Genomic DNA, 13,043 nt, shown 5'->3' with positions numbered 1-13,043 from the left:
AGGCTATTGTGTAGTCATAGTAACAGAAACAGGATGCAGATACTTTATCCAAATAAGCTAAAGAGTTCTAACTAAGAATAGAGTTAGACAGAGCTGCCAAAGATAAAATATTTGCATGCCAATCTGCTGCTGCTGCTGCTGTTGTTGTTAGGTGCATCTGGTAGGTTCCAACTCACAGCAACCTTGTGTACAACAGAATGAAGCACTGGCTGGTCCTGAGTCCTCCTTACAGTTGTTATTACATATGAGCCAATTGTTCCAGCCACTGTGCCAGTCCATCTCATCGCGCCGCTTTCTCAGACTCTCTCCTATTCCGGGTATGATGTCCTTCTCTAGGGACTGGTTCCTCCGAATAACAGCCTGGCTGTCTGTACTTCCTTCAAGACAGATTTGACTGTCCATGGCATGTTCAATATTCTTCACCCAAACTATGGTTCCAATGCAGCAATTCAAGTCAACCAGGATGCAGTACAGCACTAGTGAAACACACAATATTCATCTGGTTATTTGAGGTTTCCTCACCCCCTACTACCATGACCCCAGTCCTGCCTTTCAGTTCTGGCTAGACCAAAGCATGTACACCAGGACAGATAAGAGCTCATGACACATGGAATCCAGTTCAGATAAACCCTCCAGGAACAGATATGGAAGTCGTCATAGGGGTAAGGCGAAGGTGGGGGGTGGAGGGGAGGAAAGGGGAACAGATCACAATGATCCAGGCATAACACCTCCCCCTCACTGCAGGGGGATGCACAACAGAAACATCAGTGAAGGGAGACAGCACTTGGTGTAAGATATTAAATAATAATAATTTATCTAGGGGTCACAGGGTGGGTGGGAAGAAGGAGGGTGAAAAAGAGGAGCTGATACCAAGGGCTCAAATAGAAAGTAAATATTTAGAAAATGATGATGACTCAGAAGAAAAAAAAATCTTACCATAGTGAATGAAGGGGGAAGGGCAGAGTGAGGACCCAAAGCCCATTTGTCAGCCACTGGAGATCCCCTCATAGAGGGATCTAGGGGAGGAGATGAGTCAGTCAGGGTATGATGTAGCACCGATGAAGAATACAGCTTTTCCCCAGTTCCTAAATGCTTCCTCGCCCCCCACCCCCATTCCTCCCTAGCTACCATGATCCAAATTCTACCTTGCAAGTCTGGATAGAGCAGAGGATGTACACTGGTGCAGATAGGAGCTGGAGGCACAGGGAATGCAGGGAAGATAATCCTTTCAGGAACAGGGGTTTGAGGGGCGATACTGGGAGGGTAGAGGGTGAGTGGGTTGGAAAGAGGGAACCGATTATAAGGATCTACATGTGACCTCCTCCCTGGGGGATGGACAACAGAAACCGGTGTGAAGGGGGACGTTGGACAGGGCAAGATATGACAAAATAATCATTTATAAATTATCAAGGGCTCATGAGGGAGGGGGGATCAGGGAGGGAGGGGAAAAAAGGGGACTTGATGCAAAGGGCTTAAGTGGAGAGCAAATGCTTTGAAAATGATTAGGGCAAAGAATGTACAGATGTGCTTTATACAATTGATGTATGTATATGTATGGATTGTGATAAGAGTTGTATGAGTCCCTAATAAAATGTTTTTTAAAAAAGAAAATGATGATGACAACATATATACAAATATACTTGATACACTTGATGTGTGGATTGTTATAAGAGATATGAGCCCCCAATAAAATGATTTTTTAAAGATGCATTAATTCTTCCATTTTCTGTATTTGTTGCTCAGTTTTTGCTTGCCTATGAGGTGGGTAAAGTACTATGGCATGGGTCAAGCATACCTTAGTCTTCACAGGTAAGAAGCATGTCTTCAAAAAGTAGAAAGGTATTTGCTTTTGAGCACTTTAAAGATTTTCCCAATGCTCTATATCCTCTGATTTCTTGACTGCTGTCTCCATGGGGGTTGACTGTGGATTCAAGTAAATTCTTGGGCAACTTCAGTCTTTTCTGCATTTATCGTGATGTTGTGTCTCAGTTCAGTTGTGAAGGTCTTTGACTTCTCTACGCTGAGGTGTAAGCCATACTGATCTTCACCAGTAAGGGCTTCAAGTCCTCTGCCCTTTCATCAAGCAAGGTTGCGTCCTTTGCACACTTCAGGGTGTCAGTCAGTCTTCCTCCAATTCTGATGCCAGTCCTTCTTCATCTAGTCTATCCTCTCAGGTGATTTGCTCAGAACACACAGTGAGTAGAGATGAGTCCCTGCTTCTGGTCCTCCCGCGTGGCTGACACTCACTGCTCCCCTTTAGGTTTTCAGATGCAGAGAGCCAAATCCTCCTGAATCATCTGCGCTGGTATGGAAACTCTAAGACAGCCTGCCCACCACGGTGATCATCGTGCTGGTATTTGACATACTGGTGGCAGAGTTCCTCTCAACATACAAGTACAACAGACTGTCAGACGGTGATGGTTAGAAAAATAGCAGCAATAATAATATCCACAATAGCAATATGGGATTTCATCTCATCATTCTGATTCAACAAATATATTTGAAGTGCTCACTCATTGTGCTGAGATTCAGTGGCAAACACACTGCCTTGATGGAGTTAAGAGAAAATCAAAACTTTGGTGTGTTTTTTCTTTTATCTTTTTTTTTTTAGAAAATCAAAACTTTATTCAATTTCCCTCTAACCATAATTAAGAGATGGAAATAAACTGCTTACCCAACAGCGAGCATGGGAGGCGACTAGGGCAGGTTACAATGATAAACCGACTGGAACAGTCAAAACCTTGTCACTTGATCTCCCCTCTGATACACTTTGGGCTTACTCTGGTTTTCAATGTTTTCTGTGTTTGCATTTCATAGAGGGGTTGGTTCATCTCTGCTGCATTTTGTCATTGCGAGTAGTCCTCTTGGACCTTTGTTAAGTGCTTTTCTGTTGTTCAGTACATGAAACCCAGGATTGACTAACCTATTAGAGACAGCAAGTACAATAAGGGTTTCTGGAGGGGAACTGACATCAAGGAGTCAAGAAGGAAGAATATGTTGTGAAAGTGAGTGTGCAGCACTTGTACAATGCTGCTTGCTAGGATTGTACCGTGGAATTGTCTGATAAAAATAAGCTTCAGACAACTTTGCTTCCACCCTCACTATGGCCGCCCCTGCATTAAAGAGTAGACTGCATTGAGTTTGCCTGGCCGTACTCTTTACAGAAATGGACCGCTTCTTCCACGGTGACACTGACAGGTTGACTGCCCATCTTTAGGAAAGAAGTGGGCACCGACCATTTGCCTCACCCAGGCCCCAAAGCGAAAGGGGCGCTGAAAGAATTAGAAACAAATGTAATGTAATGAAAAGCCCGGGGTTCCTGAGGCCCTTGTCAGACAACAGGTCACATGCCTTTCCTGGAAATTTCTGAAGGATTGCTTCCCATTACTTAGCAGAAGTCTCTAAGTTCTGGCAATGTTTCCGAAAAGCAGAGCAAAAGATAAACATAGCCATTTACGAGGGTATCAAATGCAGGCTTGCTGGTATCCGGCTGTCCTTTCTCGGCATCAGACACACATGGACAAGATGCTAATAGAAGGCTTTTCTCCGCACCTACTTTGAAATTATTTATAATGATGAAACCGTAAGATCGTCTCATCTACAAAACACTTCTGTGCCAGCTGAGCGGCCTTACTTTGGTTGTGAATCGAAATTACTTACAAGATCTATATTAGAAACTAAAGGCTTTCTCATCAAGCTGCTGATAATGAGGTTTGCTAACCATTCTAGTGCATAAAGTAGAATTATGAAAACTGAATTCCATCTAATTATCGAAGGGTCGGGGGTTTTCCGCTGTTCTCAGAATGTGGCCATCGAAGCGGCTGGAAAACTCGTTGTCCGGAATTTAAATTGCCTATTGCCAAGGCTCAGTGATTGCTCCAGGAGTGAGTGAAAGTGCTTAAAATCTCCGAACTGTTTGATTACAGGTACCTGTCCGCCATTTGCTCGGTCATGGAAAACTGTGCAATTAAAACAAATGGTGGCACACAAAAGGCTGATGGAGGTAAGTTTGGCCTGTGGGCAGAATGCCAGCCTTCAGAGAAGGAAGTCCCCAACCAGACCCGGGCAAGGTCCTCCTGCAACGTGCCCTCCTGGAGCTCACAGACGAGGCTGCGTGGGAGCGAACTAATGGGGAGCCCTCATACCGTGCGCAAGAGCTGTGTTGGGTGAATGGGGAGGGACTGGGAAAGCTTGCCCAAGGATACGATCTTGATGTTCAAGGCCGTGCAGGAGCCAGTCATGGAAGGGTGGAGGGGCAAAGGATTGACGAAAGCATGTCTCAGGCTGAGAAAACTGGTACAAGCCAGGAGAGCGGAGTCCTGGGAGATGCAATGGTTCACACTTCTGGATGTTAACTGAAAGGATGGTGGTTCAAGTCCACCCCGAGGCATCTTGGAAGAAAGGCCTGGTGATCTACTTCTGAAAAATCAGTCACTGAAAGTCCTATACTCTATTTTATAGACTCTTGGATCATTTTTGATCAAATCATACTGATCCAAAGGAGGAAATGCAGAACACAACCTCATATTGTCATGAAATCCAGATGTTCTGGAGTCATAGAGGCTGGATGAAACTATTGCCCTGGGTCCATCTTTAAGCCATAGGCCAGAGATATTACCTCAAGTCTCCTTAAGACACAAGAGTAGTTTAGCTTAACTAATAAAGAATGTCTGCATTAGCACTGTGCTCGTTTAAGATTTCTTTATATGAGACCGAACGACAACCATGGTCCAAAGATTAAATAGGAACGACAAGGGGCTTAATGGCATGTACAGTGATTTTGTGTTAATGAAGGAGGGACTACTTCAGAGGGGAGAGAGAATGGTTGCACGATGTAACCAATGTCACGGAATGGTATGTGTTGAAATCGTTGACTTGGTTTATTTCTGCAGTGCATATTCTTAACAGTAAAGTAAATTATTCAAAAGGGAAAAATCTACGCAGTGCTGTTCTATTCTGGCATGCCTGGGGTTGCCATGAGTTAGAACTGACTCAAGGACCACTGATAGGAACCAAAACAGAAAAGAAGTTCAAAGACTTAGAGAAATTGAAAGGGGAAAAGAGAGAGAGAGAGATCAGTGTATTTAAACAATAATTCAGGGTGGTTGGAAGATTAACAGGCAATGTAATGAAAGATGAGACTGGGAAATTAGGAAAGGGAGACCAGGTCATGACAGAACATAGAAGCCAATTTCATGGCATCCAAACTTCCGCCTTTTCGTTATCATTTCTAAGACAAAATAAACATATTCCTCTAGCTCCTCTGAGTTTTTAACATAAAGATTCAATGATATGAGCATCTCTAAAATATGATAAATGAGGGAATCCGTTCTTGCCTCGTCTTTGGTCAAGAAGGCAGCGGACACGAGATTCCCAATCTGAATCTCCAGTGTTTCTTCCAAAGATGAGCAACTATTTTCTCCTCTGCCATTCTCACTTTAACCACTCCCTGTCAAGCAGATTGAAGAGGGTGGTCACGGAATTGAGCCAGAACATTTGGAAAATATTTTCTATCCTCAAGAGGAAATTTTCAGGAGAACAGGATCATTATGTCAGAAAAGTATCAGATTAAGTAAATGTTAAGGGGTTAGAATTGTAAAACTATTCTTTGCAAAGTAAGCAACAGAATATTTATGCTTTTAATCTTGAGGGAACATATATCTTTTTTGTTTGCTTGCTTTTTATTATTTTTGTTTGTTTTATAAATCATTTTATTGGGGGCTCATACAACTCTTATCACAATCCATCCATCCATCCATTGTGTCAAGCACATTTGTTGTCATCATCATTCTCAAAACATTTGCTTTATACTTGAGCCCTTGGTATCAGCTCCTCATTTTCCCCCTCCCTTCCTCATGAGCCCTTGACAATTTATAAATTATTATTATTATTTCATGTCTTACACTGTCCAATGTCTCCCTTCACCCACTTTTCTGTTGTCTGTCTCGCAGTAAGGGGCTTATATGTAGATCATTGTTATCAGTTTCTCCTTTTTACCCCACCTTCCCTTTACCCTCCTGGTATCGCTATTCTCATTATTGGTCCTGAGGGGTTTATCTGTCCTGGATTCCCAGTATTTCCAGTTCTTATTTGTACCCATGGACATGCTGTGGTCTAGCTGGATTTGTAAGGTAGAATTGGGATCATGATAGTGGGGGGAGGAAGCATTAAAGAACTAGAGGGAAATTGTATGTTTTATTGGTGCAATACTGCACCCTGACTGACTTGTCTCTTCCTTGTTACCCTTCTGTCCAATTGTCTACAGATGGGCTTTGAGTCTCTACTTCGCACTCCCCCTCATTCACAATGATATGATTTTTTTTCCGATGATGCCTGATACATAATCCTATCAAGACCTCATGATCACGCAGGCTGGTGTGCTTCTTCCATGTGGACTTTGTTGCTTTTCAGTTAGATAGCCGCTTATTTATCTTCAAGCCTTTAAGATCTTAGATGCTATATCTTTTTATAGCTAGGCAACATCAGCTTTCTTCAGCACATTTGCTTATGCACCCACTTTGTCTTCAGTGATCACGACAGGAAGTTGAGCATCATGGAATGCCAGTTTAATAGAACAAAGTGCTCTTGCATTAAGGGAGTACTTGAGCAGAGGCCCAATGGAGGGAATATATATCTTACAGCTTACTTCGTGGCACATGGAAATATAGTACCAATACTTGGTAGCAGTCTATTTTTATGAGTGACAAATTGAGTAAGTATATAGAAATTTCAAGACTATTGGTGATAGAGTGGGTTGTGTGTTGGGCTGCTTACCACAAGGTCAACAGTTCTAGAGTACCACCCACTCTGTAGGAGAAAGATGAGGCTTTCTACTCCTGCAATGATTTACAGTCTCAGAAACACACAGGGACAGTTCTACTCTATTCCTATAGGGTCTCTATGAGTTGAACCAACTTGATGGCAGTGAGAAATATAAATTTTAGTAATTAATAGGATTATCACCACTATTAAAGCTTCCCTATTAGGCAGAAATTATCTAAGCCAAATGCAATGTGTCTCATTGATTAAATGTTAAACATTATATGCAGCTAGGAATTCAGGAAATGATCATTAAATACATGTTTTACCAAAGGCATTCAACTATCAACCATGTGGCTCATAACATTTTATGGGTAACACTGATAAGAATAGTAATTCTGAATTTTGCTCATTTGAAATTTTGCTCATTTCCTCTTATGCCAAGTGCATAAGAGGAACTCACTTAAACAGAATGGGGGGGTGGTATTGTAAGGTTTAAAAACAACAAAGATATGCATATGTAATCAATGTATATGCTAAGCAAATAATCTGAAAAGCTAGACAACATGAATAAACATGCGGCATCAGAATTTGAGGCACACTCATGAACAATTTTCAAAGGGCTGGTGACAAAATGTTGCCTGCTGAAAGTGAAGAGGACTTATGGATGAAGATCAAAGACAACAGCCTTCTGTGTGGATTAAACTGCAACATAAAATCAGAATCCTCACAAAAGGCCCAATAAACAACATCGTGATAGTATCAAAAAAGATTGAAGAAACCAAGATTTTATTTTATTGGGATCCATTTCACTATCAACATGCATGGAAGCAGCAATCAAGAAGTCAACTGAGTGCTCGCTTCGGCAGCACATGCACTAAAATTGGAACGAAACAGAGATTAGCATGGCCCCTGTGCAAGGATGACACGCAAATTCGTGAAGCGTTCCAAATTTAAAAGAAAAAAAGAAATCAACTGATGTGTTGCACTGGGCAAACAAAAGAGTTATTTAAAGTGTTCAAAAGGAAAGATCATTCACTCTGAGGATGGAGGTGTATGTAATAGTTAAGGTCTGTGTCACCTTTTCTGGGCCAGGAGTAATATCCCACAACCTAACCTAACAAAACATAATCAATTCCAACTGGGATCAATTATGAGCAACCAATCAGTTTTCTTAAAATCAGGGTAGAATACAACACCCCTCCTGGTCATTATCGTCAGTAGGAGTTGCCGGCAAGTCAGTTCCAACTCATAATGGCTCTTTGTGCAGCAGAACCAAGCACCACCAGCGAGCTCACCATCCTCACAATTGTCTGGTGTTTGAACCCATTGCTGCTGTGACTATGGCAATCCATCTCATCGAGGGCCTTCCGCTTGTTTGCTGCCCCTTTGCTTTACCAAGCATGGTCTCTCCTGATAACATCTCCAAGTATGTGAGACAAAGGCTCACCATCCTTACCTCTAACTGGTCATGTTCCATGCTCTCCATAGGGTTTTCAGTAGCTAATTCTCCTGGAGTAGACAGCCTGCTACTTGTTCCTAGTCCTTTCTCAGTCTGGAAGCTCTGCTGAAGCCTAGTCACTCTGGTTGACCAAGGTGGTATTTGAAATACCGGTGACATAGCTTTCAGCATCACAGCAACACACAAGCCACCCCAGTACGACACACTGACAGACAAGTGGTGGACACCTTGACTTAGATCACAGAAGTTGAAATAAAGTTTTCTCAAGGGTGTGGCCTGCCTCCTTATAAGTGTCCACTTGTAAGTTGACCCTATGGAAAAGATTGCTAGTGTTTTCCCAGGGTCTGGATTCTGCATCTCGCTTATTGACTTCCAGTCCTTTGGACTTGATGAAATGGCCTGCCATATTGCTTGCTAATACTGGGAACCATCAGCGAGCAATCTGCCATCTGACCTCAGGCCTTGGATTCATCCTTCTCTGCTGCCACCAGCCTCTGTTCTTCCTACTGATCTTGGGTTCATCAACCCCAGAAGCTCTGAGAGTGAGAAGAAGCTTCCGGCTTAACACCTAACTCATCACCTTGGAAGCAGACTGGCCCAGGTCTATAATGATGTGAGTCAATTTCTTGACATAAATGTGTGTATATGTATACATATATGCATATATGAGGTCACTGGTTTTGAATCTCTAGAGAACTCAGCTTAAAACCTCAATAAGACATTGTTTTTTCAGTTGCCTCTTATGTATGCAATGCTAGACAATGAATAAGGAAGACTGTAGAATGATGTATTTTAATTATCGTATTGATGAAGAATATCAAATATGCCATGGACTTCCAAACATGTGTTGGAAGAAGTACAGCCAGAATGCTCCTTAGAAATTAGGAGTTTCACATCCATTGGACATATTAGCAAAAGGGAAGGACATCATGTTGGTAAAGAAAGGAAGACCTTCAGTGAGACAAATTTGCACAGTGGCTACAATGATGGGCTTCAACATGGCAACGATTGTCAGGCTCGCACAGGCAGGACTGTACGGTGTGTTATGTTGTAGCGACAGTCGCCAACTCAATGGCCTCTATCAAACCAAGCCTGCAGTCATTAACTCAATTCTAATTCATAGCAACCCTCTAGGACAGGTAGAACTGCCCCCAGAGGGCTCCCAAGGCTGCATATTTTCAAAGAAACAAATGGCCGCGATTTTCTCCCTGGGAGCAGGTGGACACTTTGAACCGATAGCCCTAGGACTGGCAGCCCGGCACTTTACCACGGTACCACAGGGCTCCTAAATACATCGCATCGTCTAGTGAAATTCCATGTAGAGGCGGAATGACAGCCGGTGGACTGAACTGAGGGAGCAAGCGTAATTGTGTCATTTGAAAGTTTACATTTTCCTGTTCATTGAACTGAGCAATACTCGGAATGAAGAAAGCCTTTAACTTTTAAGTTAAGCCTAAGCAAAAGGAGTGCTGGCGTGACAACGTCCACAAACTCACATTCTTAAAACAACATCCATTTATTTTCTTAAATGTGGGGGAAGTCAGAAGTCCAAAATGACTCTACCTGAGCTAAAATCTAACTTTCAGCGAGGATACGCTCACTCTGGAGGGTCTAGAGGAGAATCTCCTCCTGGCTGTTTCCAGCTTTTAGAGTCTACACTCTGACCTTGAGTCACTGCCCCAGCCCATCTGTCACTGCAAACTCTGCTTCTATCATACCTTCTCTTCCTCTTCCTCGCTTGCTTTCCTGCTTCCTTGATAAGGACCCTGGTGATTATAGTAGGTCTCCATGAAGAACTCAAGATAATCTTCCTATCTCAATGTCTTTACTCATTCACATCTGCAAAGCCTCTTCTCCCTATCTTCTTACCCACCCTCCACCCGCCCTCCATGAATGGTAACATAATCACAGGTACAGGGGTTAAGGCTAGGGTGTCATTGGAGAAGACATTATTCTGCCCTAACAAAGAAGAGAACAATTTAAGATTTGAAAAGACAAGACTCTGCCTGATTTGTGCAACATCATCCCAGCACCCAGTACAGTGTGTCAGTCACCCGCAGTACTCAGCTAGCACTGATGTGAACAAACGGCTGAGCACATATATAAAGGGTATGCTACTTCCTGTGATACCTTATCATATGGCTAAGTCCTGAATGTTCCTCTGACTGCCTTGTTTAAAAAAATGAAGGACAAATTTCAGTAGTCTATAAATCAATTAAAAACGCATATATATGTGCAATGCTCTTTGACCAAAACAACAGAATCTGACTTGAATACATAACCTTCCTCTACAAATTCTCTGAGAAAAAGATGTGGAGTGTTCTCAGCTACCATGCCATCCTGTATTTGAATTGTGCTGCTGGAAAAGAATATTGAAGGTACCATGGACCACTAAAAAGATGAACTGGTCATTCTTGGAAGAAGTAAGGCCAGAGTGCTCCTTAGAGGCAAGGATGACAAGACTTCGTCTTACATCCTTTGGACATATTGTCAGGAGAGACCAGTCCTGGGAGAAGGACATCATGTTTGGTAAAATGGAGGGGTAGCAAAATGGAGGCAGGCCCTGTTCGCGATGTACTGGCACACTGGCTACATCAAGGGGCTCAAGTATAGGCACCGTTGTGAGGATGTCACAGAATTATGCAGTGTTTCATTCTGCTGTGCATAGAGTCCCTGTGGGTCAGAGCTGACTTGATGGCACCTAACAATAACACCATGCCATCATTTTTTTCCTCTTAAATTGTTAGAATGTGTAGCAGATCAAGGGCAAGTAAACCAAGTGTCTTCATTATGCTTGCTAAGTCACATGAATGCAGGAGTTATCAGCCAAGCACCCCCACCCCACGCTTCACCACACCCAACCCCAAGAGAGTTTATACTTTGTCTTTTGGTGGACTTAGTGTCTATCTTCCTTCCTTTGTCTGCTTCATACTTTTAAACACAAACTCACACTCTCAGAAAGTCTCTCTCATTCACATGCACACACACACAATACATTCACACAACTGCATACAAAGTTGGTATCCATGAAATGCCGAAGTACACTCTGGCCTTCTAGATGCAAGCCCACCAGATTGCTCGGAGGGCTTTCCTTAGGACTGGAAGTGAATTTCTCACTTGATTATCAGTTCACTTAGGCAAACTCTAGATACAGCCTCAAAGAAACCATTCTCAAAAAAGAAGATCCAACCTTTATCCCAAAGCAACAACTAGGAACCAATTAGAGCCAATCTCTTCAATGGGGCTTATTATTGGTGCTAATCTGTGAATAGAAAAGTCCAATTGTGAGGAAGGTTAGCAACCCCAAGTAACACACCATAAGGTTTATTAGGCTTCTGCCAACACCTCCAGGCTGCTTTAATTGCTGCTGCAGGGGCTGGTTGCACACAGTGAATAGAGCCATTACCAGTGCACACTCAGCATCAGGTGGGGAAGGCCGGGCAGAGCACAGAGCATTCGTCCAAAGCTGATCTTGCATAATCTCCTTGAATGCTCACAGCCACCTTGCAAGAGAGGACTACAATTAAGTAACATAGAAAGCAGTGCATGGCTCAACACAGTGGATTGTGACCTGGAACCCAAAGTCCACTACATTTCTACCCCATGGCATATTGACCCAACAGTTAAGAAAAAGAATAGCTAATGGTGATCTTTGCCAAATATCAGGCTGTGTGTTCCTCCTATGTGCTCGCCCTTTTTCAGTAGCCATGTCTCTGTGGCTTTTAGGAAGCTCCCTGCCCACTGGCACCCATGCCCGTGGAAGAAGAGAGCCTTTGGGCAAACAAAGCTTCCTGCCAACTGCAGCTACTGTCTTCACCAAAGGTTGATCTTATGGCTGCACCTGTGCTAGGCGTCTTAACTGCATAATCCCACACAACCTTTCTATCTCAGCCATGATCAGTGGTGCTGAAGTCTGAGAAACCGTTAGCAAAACTGGAGCTGGACTTGATGGCCCCAGACTGAGCTCTGGGCCTTTCTATGCCACCACGTTGCCTTCAGAGCCACAACTACCAGCTGCGTCTTCTCTACAATAATGTTAGTACAGAAAGTACAATATTGACTTTTTCATATACACAAAGCCGGCCAGGGAGGGGCTAGAGATAGCGAGCAGAACAAGGAGCCTCGCCCAAGGGAAGAACGGCTGCTCTACAAGGAAAGCTCTCTTACATTTTGCTTTCAACGACTTCTTTACGGCAGCAAGGGTGCTGTGAAACAAATTTGTGCTGGAGAACACGAGAATGTGTCACTACTTCTATGGTTTCTAGGCGTGGGGTGGAGGGAGCTTGGGGGAAATTGTTCTTTCCCGTATGAAGCTAACAACCTTGGTTCTCAACAACAATGACAAAAAAGTAAACAGCTCGCTGTTGTGAAGTCCATTCCAACACAGAGCAGGATAGAACTGGCCCCATAGGATTTGCAAGGCTGTGTGTAAATCTTTACAGAAGCAGAGTGATACATATTTCTGCTTGGAGCAGCGAGGGGCTCAAATTACCCACCCCCAGTGAGCGGCAGAGTGCTTTAAACACTGCGCCACCAGGGCTCCAGGGCCCATCCTAAGAGATGAAGCTTAAAAACGGGATCTAGAGGCTGTCTCTGAGGTGTCCTAAAGTCCTCTTCCTCCTCTAATCTCTATCCAATAGCTTAGAAAACTAGGCTGCTCCCTCAGAGGTTGACTCACAAGAGGTGCATTATGTTTTGAATGAGGCTGGGGTAAAAATTCTCCAGTGAAAACAGCCACGCCCTGGATAGTTTAATGTTCTTATTTCCTGTCTAAACGTTCTCAAGGCAGGCCATCCTGAGTCACATGTGCTGCTTTGAAAAC

The 13,043-nt window shown here is 43.3% G+C and overlaps 1 non-coding gene across 1 annotated transcript; it reads left to right on the top strand.

The window, feature by feature from the left end:
* Window positions 1–7,612: 7,612 nt before the first annotated feature.
* LOC142441971 (U6 spliceosomal RNA) lies at window positions 7,613–7,716 on the top strand. Its single transcript, XR_012783244.1, has one exon. It is a non-coding gene; the product is annotated as a U6 spliceosomal RNA (small nuclear RNA).
* Window positions 7,717–13,043: the final 5,327 nt, after the last annotated feature.

Source organism: Tenrec ecaudatus, chromosome 2 (genome assembly GCF_050624435.1).
Source record: "Tenrec ecaudatus isolate mTenEca1 chromosome 2, mTenEca1.hap1, whole genome shotgun sequence".
Classification (NCBI taxonomy): domain Eukaryota; kingdom Metazoa; phylum Chordata; class Mammalia; order Afrosoricida; family Tenrecidae; genus Tenrec; species Tenrec ecaudatus.
This window is presented reverse-complemented; position numbering and strand designations above follow the sequence as displayed.